Genomic DNA, 17,476 nt, shown 5'->3' on the forward strand with positions numbered 1-17,476 from the left:
GGGAGCTCATCCCCTGACCTTTAATCCCAATCGCTGCACTTGGAAACAATTATCACAGACCTCTAAGACAAAGAGACCCTCCACAATGCCAGCCATGTTTCAGTTGGTAGGCCTCTCAATTCAGTCATGAAATTTGTGGGTTTGAGCTCCACGCCAGTAGTACTGAGGGAATGCTGCATTGATGAGATGCTAAACTGAGGAACACTTTGGCTTCTCAGCTGCATGCAAAAATCACATGGCAGTATTTTGACAGGCAGGGGAATTCCTCCTGCTGCCTTGACCAATATTTGCCCCTCACTGAAAAAGACAGATTATTTGACCATTATTACATTGCTGTTTTTTGGAGTTTGTTATATGCAAATTGGTTGAGGCGATTCCCACATCACAAGTGTAAAATTATTTCATTGGCTATAAGGTGTTTTGGAATGGCCTGAAGTTGTGAAAAGCACCATATAAATCCAAGTTTTTTTTCTATTATAGAAGTTAACCATTTGCGCCAATTGTAATTTAGGTTACTTTATTGAGTCACAAATCTTCTTTCTCTGAAGAGAGTCATTTCTTGTATTGACGACATGTGCCGAAGGATTATAAATAATAGATGAGGAGAACTTTATTGGTAGCAAATCCATCTTCTAACAACAGAATGAACCACAAGTTTGGGATTCTTGCCACCTATGCATTTATGCTCAAAATGCAATGGTATATTTTAGTGCAAATTACATCATGGCATTTGGCAAACAAGGTAAAGGCTGCCAGTACTTTATAACAGTGATGATGCTGGGAGAAGTTCTCTTCTGTTGACTGTTGGTATGCTTGCAATATTACTGTATATAAAACACATTTCATTCCCCATTATTTCTTTGATACAAAACCAAAGATAAGATGCTAACTGAGATTATACTTAACAATGTGCTGACATTATCCTTCTCTTAAACAGAAGGTGCTTCTCAAATGAAAGTGACTAAGGTCAGAGTTAACAGGTGAACTTCTTTGTTGCCTGGTTAGGTCATTGGTTATGTGCAGGCAAACTATATTTATTAGGAGTTATCAGTACATTCCTAGATTGCTAATACAGATCTGTGTTTTTGTAATGTTTAATGTTTGAATGTTTCAACTTGGTTCAAATGGGAATTATTTGAGGAGGTGGGAGAGTTACTGTCTAAGCCAATTTAAGATACGTCTAAGTTGCTCCCAACTGAATTCTTCAAAAACATGATTAGTTAAAGTTGGGGCTGCTGTCAGATACCATCTGTAGGCATTCCAGTAAAAATAATGTCAATTGACAAATAATCTGCTGCAGTGTCTCTTATCAGGTCTGTAAACAGTGTATGAAGGATTAGTATTGAATATGTAAATATAATAGTTTACATCATCAGTGATGTAAGATCACAAGATAACTGCCTGGCAAGAAATAGTTCCAAGTATAGACTTGTCTAGAGGTTATCTTATAAATAGTTAGCATAATGCTCAATGAAAGAGAGTTTACTAATATTATCACCTCCAGCCTTGTCTGTAAATCCAGGACCACAACCACCACATACCAGACCAAAACCAATAATAGCAGATGGTAGCAATGGTTAAAAATGATGATAGGAGCAACCAGTGGAGAGCACAAAGACCAGCAAGGGAAAAGACTGCAGGACAAGAACAGTACAGGAAAATCTTCAACCACACTCCAGATGAAGCAACAGTAAAAGGAAGAGATGGAAAAAGTCCTACCTGTACCAGAGTGCTACAGCCATGTGGAAGGCCCAATCAAGCTGAGAAATGGCAGAACTGGCATTGCAGATTCACCAGGTATAGATCAGCCTCAGGACTAGCAGAAAAGACTACCTCACTATACACCATCAGTAGTGCAGATTGTTACTCGCAATAAGAAGTTGTGGTGGAAAAATTAATCCAGGCTGGTCTTTTGGTTCAAGCTAGTTTATTTTCAAAACACCATTTCCAAATAACTTCCACGCCAAGGCCAGGATTTTCCCCTCGGCAATTTGGGGGCGGGGTCTGCTCGCCGAGGGGAAAATGACACGGGATGATGTCAGGAGGAATCCCCAATATCATCCTGGGCCATTTAAATCTTAAGGAAGGCGGGCAGACAGCGAAATCAGCTGTCCGTCCGCCGACATGTCAATGGCCAATTGAGGCCATTGCCATGCTCATTAAAATAGTTAAATGCCCTGCCCGGCCAACCTTAAGGCTGGTGGGCAGGCCAGGAGCCCCAGCGGGCTGCAGATTATTAATGAAACTTCATCCACTGGCGGGATGAAGTTTCATTACCGTTTTGTAAAAATTTAATAAATTTTATGAGTTTGTTATCAACATGTCCCATCTCGTGTGACATTGTCACATGAGGGGGACATGTTAATAATTTTAAAATGTCTCTATTTTTTTGACTTTACTTTCCTTTCACTAAACTCCCTGAGACAGGACTTTGCCTCAGGCAGCAGTGCGCTCTTTCACGCGCAAAAGAACGCAATTTGACAGTTGGGGATTCCCTCCACCCCCCCCCCCACCATCCCCCATCCCCCACCCCCGCACAGCATAGCACTTTCCGTTGGGCAGCCCGCTAGGCGGGCCTTAATTGGCCCACCCACTCAAAATGGCGGCGGGTCCTGTTTCGGCGGCAGGGTTCAGCTGCCCGCCCACCGCCAAGTTGTTGGGGCCCGCCCATCAACCAAGGGCTAAAGTGTTCCAGCTGTTTCTTTTAATTCTATTTAGATGAGATAATCAATACCCATCACCTGTTTAACCAGCAATTGGCTTTAACAAGTTGATTGCCGTGCAGTGTGATTGACACAGATGATGTTATTGTCAGACAGGGCATTAACGAAGAACAGCATCATATGGAGAAGTTAGTAAAGCCTTTGATGCTTATTTTAACCTTTGGAAAAACACTGAGACATAAAGAAAAACATAGAGCAAGCAAAATTTAATAGGCCATCCCAAAGCCCAGGAGAAAGCTTAGATTCCTTTATTAATGATCTAAATTGATTAGCAGAAAATTGTGAATGCAGAGCCCTTAAAAATGAATTAATTAGAGATCACATTGTTGTGAGAGTCTTGGAAGGGACACTCTCCCATTTTTTGCAGTTATGGGTAGACTTGACCCTATCAAAGCGCTACAGATAGTGAGGCAGGCAGAAGAGAGAAAGCAAAACTAAAATTTTGTTCGAGGCACAAAAGAAATTTCATGGAGGAAACAGACTGATACAGTCCAGTTTATAACACAAAATAATTACAGCGCACCTATCACCAAACAGAGGAAACGAGAAGAGGCCGTGGAAGCTGCCATTATTCAGTGTTCCCATTATGACGGGAAAAGGCTGCATCGGTGTGAAGAATGCCCAGCCAAAAATGGGGACTGCTGTTCCTGCAAGAAGAAAGGCTAACAGCAAACAACTTTTAACAAAACAGTTAAAGGAGAAACAGCTAAGACCATGTACCATTCAGGAAGCTGAAGACATTCCAGAATTTGAGGAAGAAAAAGATCCAGAAGTACCATTCTTGGGAGAAGTCACAGGATCAGATGGAAACTTGGGAAGTACAGATATTATTGTCAACGGACATGCGCAAGAATTGCATAGCAATTGCTTGGGAAGTTTAAACTTCAGTGGACAATTACCCTCCACTGGGAACCATCCAATACTCCGCTTTGAATCAGACTCCAGATGGTTCCAGCTCTTTTAGTAGAATAGCTACCCAGGAAAAGTTAGAAGGATTAAAACACTTCTAACTCCTGGGTTACTATATTACTGACACCCCCCCACTGGAGCACTGGATCCACGGATGCCCAGACCACCACCCCACTCCATGACCATCACCCAACACCCCCCAACCCTCTCTGACTAACCCCCACCTCTCCAACAATCCCCAACTCCATGAACACTATCCCACCCCTTGATTACCCTGACACCCCCGACTATCCTCACTAAACCTCAGGCTACTCCCGATACCCTGACTGCCTCCCACCCCCTGAACCCCCTGAACCCCCCTCCCCTTGACTACCCGACCCCCACTGACCATCTGACCCTTCTCCCCTGATTATCCCAATCCCCAACCCCAACCCCTTGACTACTCCACATACGTCCACAGCCCCTCCACCTGACCCTGCTGACTACCCGCACCCCAATACCAGTTGACACCCCTACCAAACCAGCTGAAATAAAATAAAACCATTAGGATGGCTATTGTGTGTTCTTTAGAAATTGAAGTGAAGGCATTTTTTTAGACAATGAATAGGGCAGTTTGATACTGAACTTAACCAATGTTATACTTGATCAATATGTTGCATGAAAAACAGAGAGCCAACTCATTCTCCTGAAGACTAACAGGGTCGAGTGGTTTCGCCCATGAATGAAGGGGTCTATAAATTTCATGGCCATGTAGATGCCTTCCTGGACATCACTTGTACCACACCAAGATCAGAATTTTGCGTTCCGAGATCAGGCGCGTGCCCAACCCAAACGGGCATAAGATCGCACGAGATGATGTTGGGCAGCTGTCCTGATGTCATCACGCACTCGCGCGATATTTCGCTGAGCGGTTACGCACAAAAGCCAGAAGCAGACCCGCCGACAGTTAAACGGGCAATTAAGCCCACTAACAGCCCATCTGATAGTGACTTTTCATTGCCCGTCAAACCTCACAGTTGGCGGACGGACCAATTGGCCAGGCGGGCTTTACATTTTGATGTAACCTCATCCAAGGGAGGGATGAAATCTCCGTTGAACAAAAATAAATATCTGGGATCTTTTTTTAATCAGGTATGATTTCAGGTGCTTGATTGTACTGCATGGACATTTTTCTCAGCAATTTTGTGCTTTAGTTTTATTATTTGGAGGTCTGCGGCCTCCCTGAGTCAGCTGTCTGCCTTCAGGGAGCTCAGTGGAAGTGCTCAACAGCACCCCCGGTGACATCAGTGCCCGCCCTCTTTCTGCCCCCACTGGCAGTGCTGAGCTTTCCTCCGGGTGTGTTTCACGCTGACTGGCTATTATTGACTAGGCAGTGTAAGATTGCGCTCACTGCACAATCTCGGCCGATAGTGGATTTTACATCCGCTTCCGGCCGCGCCAACCTCGAGTGCATCCCAAGGGTAAAAGTCAAGTGCAAGGAATTACGGGATGGTGGAGCTAAAGAAATCCTCCAAGTAGAGGGCCAGTGGCACAGCTTTATAAATCCAGGAGAGCAAGCACCAGGAGATAGCACGAGATGAGCCATCATACATAGATAAGGAGGAGCAAGTGAGATTGACAAATTAGTGACAGGCGCATTGTGCCCTCAACATAATGGCTGGGAATTCTGACCTTACATACTCTGTTTATAAAATGAGATTGCTGTCTGAACATGATCACTTACAGAGTCACTTGAGCTGGTACAAGGCCTGAAAGTAATGAGGAATCCATTTGGCAGATCTATGCAGCAGTAACCGTCCGCATTGCTGTCTACTATGCATCTCTGGTGATTTAAAGGCACGTGCAGTAGAGCCAGCAGTGGCACAGGGCCTAAGCCTTGTCTAAGTATGGGTTTAAGCCTATAGTTAGAGTACCTTTTATAAATGTTCATAACTGCAGGAATTTAGTCTTAGACTCCAATCTGTTAGAACTTGGTAGTATTGGGCACAATTTTGAAATTTGCAGATGACATGAAACTTGGAAGAATAGTAAATGATAAGTTCAGGTAAACATTGGGGGGAGACAATAATATAGTGGCAATGTCACTGGACTAGTAATCCAGTAAACCCAGACTAATGCACTTTACAGCCTTCCGGGCTTAACATTGAACTCAACAACTTCAGACCATGAACTCTCTCCTCATCTTCACCCCTTTTTTAATTCCTTCTTGTAAATGTATTTTTATTTTTCGTCCACTTATTTTCATTTTTATTTTTATTCATTTATTTATTGTTTCATCCCCTTTCCTATCCTTTTTCCCCAACCACTCCCCCTCCCCCCACCCCACCCCCAAAAGGGTCATCTGTTACTTGTTCCATGTTGTTCTTTCATAGAGTGCTTATCTTTGTTCTGCTATTAACACATCCTGCTTTCTTACTTTTATACCACTTTCAGGACCTTCTTTAGCCCTTACCGTTACCATTAACACTCTTTTTGCCTTTTTGTCCATAACATCTTTGCAAATCTCTTCTTCGCACCCACCTATCGCTGGCCTTCTATCCAGCTTCACCTGCTCCACCCCACTTTACAGTATAAATTTCATCACATTTCTTCTCTTTAGCTCTGAAGAAAAGTCAAACGGGCTCGATACATTAACACTGTTCCTCTTTCTACAGATGCTGCTAGACTTGCTGAGTTTTTGCAGAATTTTCTGTTTTTATTTAAGCCCAGGCTAATTCTTTGGGGACATGAGTTCAAAGTCCACCATGGCAGCTAGTGGAATTTGTCAAAGTGGCTGAAAATAAATCTGGAATATAAAGCTTGTTTCAGTAATATTGACCACGAAACTATCAATTTATAAAAACCCATCTGGTTCACTAATGATCCTTAGGGAAGGAAATCCACAACCCTCACCCGGTCTGGCCTACATGTAACTCCTGATCAACAGCAATGTGGTTGACTCTTAACTCCCCTCTGAAATGGTGTGGCAAGCCACTCAGTTCAAGGGCAATTAGGGATGGGCAACAAATGCTGGCCTTGCCAGCAATGCTCATATCCCATGAAAAGAATAAATTTAAAAATATATAGCCAGTTGGAATGAGTGGATGCACATGACAGATGAGATTCAATGCAGAAAAGGGCGAGGTGCTGATTTCGGTAGGAAGATCAAGGAGAGATAGTACATGCTAAATGGTACAATTTTAAAGGGGATACACCTGGGGGTGTTTGTGTGTAAATTTGTGAAGGTGGCAAGATAGGTTAACAAAGCAATCAAGAGGCAAATGGAACCCTAGGCTTTATAATTAGAGGCATACAGTACAAATGTCAGGAAGTTGTGTTAAACCTGCATAAAACACTAATTCTGCTCCAGCTGGAGTCTGGTGCAATGGAAGTATTGCCTCAGTTCTGGGAACCATGCTTTAGGAAGGTCAAGAATGCATTGGAGAAGAGATTTCCAGGAATGATGTGGATAGACTAGAGAAGCTGGTGTTGCTCCCCTTGCAGCAAAGAGAGCTAAGAGGAGATTTGATAGAGATGGTTAAAATCATGAACATTTAGAAACAGTCAATGAAGATAAACTTCCCAATGACTGAGGAATCGATAACCAAAGGGCACAGATATAATGTGGGGGATTGGCAAAAGAACCAGATGCAACGTGAGGAAAAACTTTTTCTAAACAACGAGTGGTTAGGATTTGGAATGCACTGCCTTTGGGCTGATGGATACAGCTTCAGCAGTAACCTTAAAAGGAATTGGATCATTATTTGAAGGAGAAAAAATTGCAGGGGTGTGTGGAAAAAGCGAGAGAGTGGGACTAAATTGGTCTTCAAAAGAACAGGTGTAGATTTGATAGGCCTAATGGCCTCCTCTGTGCTGTAGTCTTTTATGATTTTGTGAAAGCAGGCAGGATTAACCTACCACGGCAGCTGCAAACGTAGCTGAATTAGTTGCAGGAACTAAAGGGAAAACACCATGCAAAACTCACTGACAACTCTTACACAAGATACATGGATAATAATTGTTTATAATTGCTCCATATTTGGAATTGAAGCAGAGTTTGTTTCTGGTGTGTAGAATAAGGTACCGGCACAACAAAGAGTGAACATTGATAATGATTGAAGAAGGAAATCTTGCAGAGATGTTTCATAGATTACCTGTGGATTTTTACCTGTGTCGTGGATGAATGTCTAGTGCATCAACCTTCTTGGCTACACTCGTGTTTTAACAGCTACTTCCTTCTGGTCGGTGTCAGAGTCCTACACTCTCCTCAACTGTGTATTATTCTTCTACCCCATGGTTAGCTCTTGGTATATTATAGCAGATAACAAATGCAGCAGAAAGCGATGGTCGTAAAGACCTTTGGTATCAGATACTATACATTAATACACTCCCTGGTTTGTCCTGAACATCTGAAACTTGGCTTGATGATAAAAACTGATGGTGGGTTTATGAGCTTTGTTCCACTTGCCTGAAAGATGCCTTGAGTGAGGCTGAAGAGGAGCCTTGAGCAGCTCTTTCCATATCCCTTTATCTTTAAAAATGCTTGTCACAAATGATTGATGAAAAGTGTTTGAAGCAGAGGGAAATACATAAAACTTAGGAGAGAGCAAGGCAGCTGGATGAGTTTTGGATTATTCAAGTAAAGAACCAGTATAGAGACAAAGGGGGTGAATGGACATGCATGATGTATGAAGATGGCAATTTTATGAATTCTCTCTGTAACAAGTAACAATCTCTGAAATAACGAGTGGAACAATGCTAATTCACTGTCCAGTGTTGTAATGTATTGTCAGTTCTCCAGCAATTTGCTGACAGGTGTTCAGCAGGCAGGAATCATGCAAGATGACAAACTCTGCCATCAAAATTCCTGCCCTGTAACCTACAATTGCCACCAGTGTAACCAATGCAGCATCTAATCCAGGCTGACACATTGGTGCAGTACTCATGGAGTGCTGCATAGTTGGAGGTGCTGTCTAATGTTAAAACAGAGGCACTGTCTGCCCTCTGAGGGGGGCATAAAAGATCTCACAGCACTATTTGATGAAGAGCAAGAGACCTTTCCCTACGCCACAGCTGATAATTATTTCTCAACCAATATAACTAAAAAATAGATTATTTGGTCATATATCTCATGAATATTTCTGTATTGCCTTACTTTATAATGGTGACTAAACTTCAGAAACACTTCATTAACTGTGAAGCGCTTTGGGACATTATGAAAAGTGCTGTGAAAATACAAGTTCTTATTTGTACTTAGATAGCAATTTTCGGATTATAGCTTCTTTGCCACGTTCAGGGCTGATATTTCTACTTTCATCACTTCTGTCGCTATTTCTATTTCTTTCAACAAGATAGTGCGTAGGGCACGACTCACCTTAGAAAGCTATTACTCTTTATTCTGATCTATCCATCGAGATCCCAGTTCACAGTCTGGTTTGACACTCCTTAGAAAAAGAAAGGGAGCTTAATGCCTGAAAGCTTTGATTTAAGAAAGAAAGAACTTGTATTTATATGACATTTTTTTTAATCCTCAGGTCATCTTAAAGTACTTCACAGCCAACAATTACACTGTATTCGTGGTTGCTTTGTAGGCAAACACATCGGCCAATTTGTACATAGCAAAAACCCACTGTTACAGACAGGAGAGAGTTTCATTTAAACCGCCCTGATTTCTCCTCTCGTCACCCGAGCATAACAGAAAGATGTTTTTGATTTTTGGTTTCCCCCTTTATATGCGGTGGCGTATTTTCCCAACTTTATGTTAATGATAACAGGAAGTACTGGAAAAACTCAGCAGGTCTGACAGCATCTGTGGAGAGAGAAACAGATTTAATGCTTCAAGTCCAATATGACACTTGTTCGGGTCATATTGAAAAGTTAACTCCGATTCTCACTCCAGAGATGCTGCCAGACCTGTTGAGTTTTTCAAGCACTTTCTGTTTTATTACAGATCTCCAACATCCACAGTATTTTGCCTTTATTTTCATATGAATGATCTACTTCAGAAAAGAGCCACATTAAGATACGTGGCGGATGGTGGTGGGTGTTGTGGGTGGGGGGTGGCAGTGCGGGTTGGGGAGGGGAGAGGTGGTAATTTTGTGAGCAACTGCTCCCAGCACTGACACTTGTCCGTAGTGAGCACACATCACAATCCAGGAGCTATGATACTCCAGCCCTACTTCTATTGGCATACTTTCTGATAATGATGCTTTGTGCTTGGTGCAATACTTCTCAAAGTTACCCATCTAGTTAGGATTAAAATTGGATGTTATTATAGACAAAGTTGCAGGTGCTTTATGGAATGCAAGGCTTTCTGAGTTTCTGGCAGCCTGGGCATGTTATCTGCACAAAATAACCACCCAGGGTGCATGATGAACAAATCTGCAGTTTTGGTCAATTCTCTGACCTACTTTATCCCACTTTTGGCAGACATGCCTTCAGCTGCCTAGGTCCTAAGCTCTGGAGTTCCTCCCTAAATCTTTCTGCCTCTATGCATCTCTTTCTTCCTTTAAGACCCTTTCATAACCTACATCTTTAACCAAACTTTTGCTGACCTGTCCCAGTGTCACTTTTGCAACTCAGTGTCAACATTTTTCACTTCTAACACTTCTGTGAAGTTGTCTAGGATTTTTTACTGTGTTAAAGATGCCATATAAATCCAAGTTAACGTCATTGTTGATTAGAAGAGCCAGGAAGAACCTTTTTCAGTGATTTACCTCAGGAGATTAAAGTATTGGGATTGTATCTAAAATAGATGTGTGCAATCCATGGAAGCAATGACAGCTATAGAGGCCTTTTCCAGTTCCCTACTTTATGTTCTTAAACAGTTGTGAGAAGTGAATCTCATACAGAGAAGAAGGAGTAAGCCAAGCATGAGGTGAGTGAGTCCAATGCCTAACTGAATTAGATTTACAAGGCGTTGATATATGCTGAAGTATCAGAAAGGAGACACGGCTTTAGACCTATTGATGTCATCAGACAATTTTTCAACAGCCTTCAGCAAGCACCACAACAGAGTTCTTAACATCGACATATTTGTCATCCTTCATACAAACAACTGATGATGGAGAACTTGCAGAGAATCTGAACAAGTTCTAAATATTTTGCTGAGCACTTTCGCATGTAAATGGGTGAAACAGGCAAGTCTACTTCAGAAAAAAAAATATAAGATCAAGATGAATCATTTTGATTTGCTGCCATTATGCAAATAGGGGCAGGGGATGGCAGGAAGTACATTTCTGTTCTGCTAGTAAACACTTGGCGTCAACAGGATACAGAATTAGGTTATTTTCTATCATTTTAATGTACTTTGCGCCATATGATGCGCGAGACATTTAACTGTCTTTTGAAGATGAACGCGAATATTTTTAAGTAAACCCTTTAATTTTCATGTCACTCACATGTTCCTCATAGTTTTTTTATTAAAGATAAAATTATGATTGTTCTACTGTCAGAATTAAGCAGAGAAAAACAACGTAAAGCTTCCAGATTCACAAATGTACATTTCCTTCCAGGACTGCTAGTGTGCAATAAATATTCACAGGCAAAAAAACAGACAGACATTCAAAGCTACTTTCATATGCAAACTTGTTTCTACAAGATGTAACTGCAGTTCAGATGTAATCGAATAGCCTCTTGGGCATTTGTGTTGTGCCAAAAAATGTAATTCAAGGCATCAAGGTCATACTTCTTCCATTAAATAAATCATTCAACAGATATGTCATTGCCTCATTGACCCAGATTATAAAGTATTAACCTCTGATCTTAGAAATGCTGCAGATGATTCATCCTTCTCAATTCTGAGTGATAGAAATATATTCACAAACAGGCATTGTGGAGGTGGTTTCCTTCTTAAATATTGCTGCTGGAGCTGAGATGGGAAGGATAAAGTACCACCTCTCCAATGAACGCAGGGTAAACTTCAATCAGTTCAACGTTGGAATAATTAATAATGATTATGCTATGGTTATTAGAAATCAATTGCTAATATATCAGCTAATCAGTGATTGCATCAAGATTTGCCTATTGGTTTCCCAGGCTGTTCTATCTTTCTTGCACTTTTCCTTCAGCTTCAAGTTGTCCCGGTTTGATGGAAAGCATTAGCTATAAGCCGTACAAGGAAATATTTCACCAACTGCGAAAACAGTGTCCAGAAATCCCAGGAACCCCAATCCATCACCAGAAGTATGTTGAAATGTGAAGGTCAGTCTGCCCTGATTCCCAACCCCTCCCAACCACAATTACCCGAGCAGGGTCATTTGACTAATAGGGAGTGGGTGCCGGCATCACTAATAGCGCTGCTAGGAATCACACCCAGTAGAAAATTGGAGTAGCAAATTGATGCTTAGTCAGGGAAAGGTGGGGTTGAGTTGAGTGAAGTGGGATAGGGGTGAGGGTTGAGGCCTATGCAAACCTGTCCAAGCTAAGTTTTGAAAGTGCTGCTCTCCTCATGGCAATCAATCCTGACATCGATTACCACCTGAGCACAATAGTGCTCCACTTGTAACTGTTGCATTTCACGTAATGCTGGCTGCATGCTGGATGGAACTGTGAGGATTTCCAGGACCCTTCAATATCCTGCTGGTCCTGCCTCTAAAGAGGATGTTGCAACGATAGTTTAGGTGGATGGTACATAGGAACAGAAGTCAGCCATTCAGCCCCTCAAGCCTGTTCTGCCATTCAATCAGATCATGGCTGGTCTATATCTTAACTCCATTTACCCACCCTTGTCCCATATCCTTTGACACATTTACCCTCTGACAATTATCTAGATCTAAAATTAACTAGTTTCAAACATTAAGAACTGACTAATGGAAGTTATTGTTTGTAATATTAGTAAACAAACATGTATTTTAAACTGGTGAATATCTTGTTTAAAATGGCAGACAAAAGCATGTCATGTAAATGTATTTTGTATTTGTGCACTTATACTCCAAACAACTGCAAAGCTAAAATCTATAGGATCATAGGATCATTCGTTTTTACATGTTCATTTGGATTTTTTTGTGGTGTTTTTCTTTAACAGGGCAAAAGATAACACAGTTCTGAAGAAAAGTCATATTCAACGCGAAACGTTAACTCTGTTTCTCTCTCCACGGGTACTGGCAGACCTCCTGAGTATTTCCAGCACTCTCTGTTTTTATTTATGAAAGATAACACATCTCATTTGCATTGTGGTTAGGAGGTGACAGCAGGTCATTTACATGCAAGGAGAGACAGATGCCATATTTAAACTCAACGTTGTACAACATAGCTGATAAAAGCATCCTGCGAAATCACTCCTGCGAATGTATAAGATGTGCAATGTTGTAGGCACAAGTCCCTTTTGTATTGAGGGAATGACCATGGCACACTCTACAATGAACAAATTTTGGGTGCTGTAGCCCTCTATCTGAAGAAGAGCAGATTCTCAGGTGATTTATGGCATCTTGAAATGATGTTTCCATAACAGAGAGGAAGGTGGTTTGTTAAACATTTATAATTCTCATCTCTGTCATGCACATACAACATTCCCTGTACTAACATCACAAGATCACAATTCAGGTTACAGCATCAGTCAGGAAACAGCCTGCTTGGGATTTTCCATTGGTCTGTCACTATGCCAATGCCTGTGACACATTCACATTCAGCAGATGCTGTAAAGTTTCTTTTTCCCAAAATGTATTTCCCTTTTATTTTCCTGAAAACACAAATCCATGACAGGATAAAGTTCCAATGGGCACCGCAAAAGAAGCAGTAGATGAAGAATTTGCATTTATCTGGAACCTTTCATGACCTCAAGACATCCCAAAGCTTTACAGTCAATGAAGTGTTTTTGAAGTGCAGTCACTAATGTAATGTAGAAAATGCGGCGGTTAATTTGCGGCCCAAATATAGCAATGAAATAATGATCAGATAATCTGTTTTGGATCTGTTTTATTGTTGGAACAGGGATATATACTGACCAGGTGATTAGGGAGAGTGTCATGAGATCTTTAACTGCCACTTTAGATGGGGTCTCGGTTTAATGCTTCAGCCAAAAGACTTAATCTATCCAAGTAGCTCATGTGTGAATTTAGACAGTGGATTTTGGCAGGATGTTCAGCCACAACTGGGTCCAGTCCTAGCTTCTACTCCCATCCACAGGCATGAACATTGGTTCATGATCAGGAATAGACCATGATTCCTGTTACCTTTCCTTAACCTACAACCACTAAAACAAGTGAGAGTGGATTTACTGCCACCTCAGTTAACCCAACACACACTGGCCTTAGATCTCAAGAATGTAATGACGACACCAGTCATCGACCCCTGGCACTTTCCCCATCATTCCAGCAGCTGGAGTGCAGCCAGCGCCCCATCAGGCTGAGCTCACAAAATGCATGTCAGCCACTATGGACAACACCCAAGTAACCTACACCATGGACACCAAGATCGAGCAAGCTCCAAGAGATATTGTTAAACAGCAGCTTGTTAAAGATGTTGACAACTCTGCAAAAGGAACTGTGATTTACTGCCTTGCCCTGATCTCCTTCTTGACAACATATACAGTCTCCTCTTCATTCTCTCCAGCCTATCCTGCTCAAGTACCCTATCTGCTCAGACAAAATCAAATTCATTCATAATTTTACAAGAAAGACTTCCTCAGTGTGCTGACCAATAACTAAGCCTCAATCAACATCACGTAAATTACAGTTGGAAAATCTAGGCCAACTGTATTTCAAATTAGGGATCTTACTGAGCTGTGCAGCTCACTACCAAGCATTTGCCCACTATCCACTATAGGGGGAACATCTACAGCAACAAACAAATTATATTTATATTTATATTTATATTTATCTAGCACCTTTACCATGATGAAATGTCCCAAGGTGCTTCCCAGGAACATTATAACACAAAGAATGACACCGAACCACAAAATGAAAGCTTAGGTCAGAGGCCAAAATCTTGGTCAAAGAGGTACATTTAAGGAGTGCTGTAAAGGAGGAAAGCAAGGTAGACAGATGTGGAAAGGTGTAGGGAGGGAATTCCAAAGCTTGGGGCCATAGCAGTTGAAGGTACGGCCATCAGTAGTGGGATAATTATCATCAGGGGCACACAAGAGACCAGAACTGGTGGACTGCAGTTATCTCAAAGGATTGTGGGGCTGGAGGAAATTACAGAGATAGGGAGGGATAAAGCCATGTAGAGATTTGAAAACAAGGGTGATCATTTTAAAATCAAAACATTGCTTGACCGGGAGTCAATGTAAGTCAGGAAGCAGAGGGGTGATAGTGGAAATGAGAATTGGTGTGGGTCAAGACATGGACATCAAAGTTCTGAATGATGTCACTTTTACAGAGGGTGGAATGTGGGAGAGCAGTGCATTGGAACTGTGAAGTCTCGAGGAAATGAAGGCACAAATGAAAGTTTCAGCAGCAGGTGAGATGAGACAGGGGCAAAGTCAGGTAATGTTAAGGAGGTCACAAACCAGCCATGCGGTCCAATGCTGGAAAAAGACAACCACTGGATTAGTAGTGTGAAAAAGCATTCAGTGCACTTGTGTTATAAAGTAGTCTGATGTGAAGTAACATCAAAATTGATATAGTTCAGAATAAGGGCTTTTCAATATGTTACCAGCCACAGGAAATGCAGCGTAACGTGAACATTCTCAGTGCCCATTGGGTGGTGAAAAATGAGTAAATATGAACTTCCAATTAAGCTGTCATCACCAAGAGGAATTCCGACAAGGAATACTGAAGTGATGTGAACTTGCAGTGGCCAAATTGCAGAGTATGCTTTGAAGTAAATTCAGCCCTTGATGAGAGAAATGTTTCTGTAAACTTTAACCACATGGGCTTCTCTTTTCCAGAATACTTTTTCAATACCATACTTCCCCATAGACATCTTTAACACTCATAAGACCACAGGATGTAGAGCAGAAGTAGGCTATTCAGCCCAACGAGTCTGCTCCACCATTCAATGAGATCATGGCTAATCCGATAATCCTCAACTCCATTTTCCTGCCTTTTCCCCTTAACCCTTGATTCCCTTACTGATTAAAAATCTGTCTATCTCAGCCTTTAATATACTTATCAACCCAGACTCTACAATCCTCTGCTGTAAATAACTCCACGGATTGACTACCTTCTGAGAGAAGAAATTCCTCCTCATCTCTGTTTTAAATGTGTGACCCTTTACTCTGAGATTATGCCCTCTGGTCCTAGTCTCTCCCACAAGGGGAAAGATACTCTCAGCATCTACCCTGTCAAGACCCCTAAGAACCTTATATGCTTCAATAAGGTCACCTCTCATTCTTCTAAATCCAGTGAGTACAGGCCCAACCTACTCAACCTCTCCTCATAAGAAAATCCCTCCATACCCAGGACCAACCTAGTGAACTTTCTCTTGACTGCATCCAATGCCAATATATCTTTCCTTAGATAAGGAGACCAAAACTGTTCATATATTCTAGGGTGGTCTAATTAACGCCTGGTTTTAGCAAGACTTCCCTATTTTTTAACTCCATTCCCTTTGAAATAAAGACCAACATTCCATTTGCCTTCCCTATTACCTGCTGAACTTGAATGCCAGCTTTTTGTGATGCATGCACGAGGACCCCAAATGCCTCTGGGCTGCAGTTTTCTGCAGTCTTTCTCCAGTTAAATAATATTCAGCTCCTCTATTCTTCCTGCCAAAATGCACAACCTCACATTATATTCTATCTGCCCCTAGTTTTTGCCCACTCACTAAACCTGTCTATATCCCTCTGCAGACTCTTTGTGTCATCTTCAACACTTGCCTTCCCACCTATCTTTTGCCATTCGCAAACTTGGCGATAGTACATCCACTTCCCTCATCCAAGTCATTAATGTACATTGTAATGTACAGTGTTCATATATTATTAAGTAGCTTGGAATCCTCAAAGGATTCTAATTTTGTTTTAATTCACTCATGGGATGTGGGCATCCAGCCAGGCCAGCATTTATTACCCATCCCTAGTTGCCCCCAAGTTCAGAGGGCATTTAAGAGTCAACCACATTGCTGTGGGTCAGGAGTACAAACATATGCCAGTCCAGGTAAGGAGAGCAGATTTCCTTCCCTAAAGGGCATTAGTGAACCAGATGGGTTTTTACAACAATCAACAATGGTTTCATGGTCATCATTAGACTTTTTATTCCAGATTTTCATTGAATTCAAATTCCAGCATCTGCCACAGCAGGATTCAAACCTAGGTCCCCAGAGTATTACTCTAGGTCTCTGGATTACTAGTCTAGTGACAATACCACTATGCCATCACCTTTCCCCTTCATGAAGCCATGCTGACTCTGCTTGATTATATTACATATTTCTAAATGGCCTGCTATTACATCCTTTATAATAGGCTCTAGTGTTTTCCCAATGACAGATATTAAGCTAACTGGCCTATAGTTACATGTTTTTTGTCTTTCTTCCTTTTTGAATTCCAACCCCACCCCCATCCCACATAACTCCCTCTCTTGATTTCCTGAAGGCATTGCACTGGACAAAGGTGTGACTGCATGATTGTTGTACATCACCCAGTTCATCACCCAGTTGGGCATTCTGCATGTCAACCTGAACTGTGAATGAATGCTGTCTGACTATTTAAACACTGACAGCATCTCAACACAGCCTTAGCCTGCCCTCACCCAATTTCCACATAGTGCACTTAATAGCAGGAATCACTAGATCAGGAGTATTTCAATTATTTTCAAGCAACAGCTGAAGACATTGAATAGGACAAAGGCTATGGATCTCGACAAAACCCTGGCTGAGGTGCTAAAAGCTTGAGCTGAGAACCAGCCATGCCCCTAGCCAAGCTGTTCCAGTACGGCTACAACACTGGTCTCTATTTGCCTGGGGTATGCCCTGCTCACAAATGCAGG

Source organism: Carcharodon carcharias, chromosome 3 (assembly GCF_017639515.1).
Source record: "Carcharodon carcharias isolate sCarCar2 chromosome 3, sCarCar2.pri, whole genome shotgun sequence".
In the NCBI taxonomy this organism is placed as follows: domain Eukaryota; kingdom Metazoa; phylum Chordata; class Chondrichthyes; order Lamniformes; family Lamnidae; genus Carcharodon; species Carcharodon carcharias.